The sequence below is a fragment of the Alosa sapidissima genome, chromosome 21 (genome assembly GCF_018492685.1).
Source record: "Alosa sapidissima isolate fAloSap1 chromosome 21, fAloSap1.pri, whole genome shotgun sequence".
In the NCBI taxonomy this organism is placed as follows: domain Eukaryota; kingdom Metazoa; phylum Chordata; class Actinopteri; order Clupeiformes; family Clupeidae; genus Alosa; species Alosa sapidissima.
Window position 1 is genome coordinate 25,486,521 of NC_055977.1, and position 306 is coordinate 25,486,826.

Here is a 306-nt window from a genome sequence, read left to right on the forward strand (position 1 = left end):
CCCCCCACCCCGCCACCCCCCACCCACATCAGCTGCATGGTAACTAATGGAATTCCACTGAAACTAAGGGCTCTGAGCCGTGATGACTGCCCCGAGTGTTCCAAGCACTGCTGTAGCAAGCTAGTGGGGGCCAACAGCTCCTGGAAACAGCTCTGGTGTGGCTCGCATCCTGCACAGATGTGTGGCGCTCCACTGCGCTCCACTCCACTCTGGTCATTACAGAGAGAGAGGGGGGCGGCTGCTGCTGCTGCTGCTGAATTTCAAAAACCGTGCTCACTGAGTCCAAGAGACGAGGAGAGGTTCCAG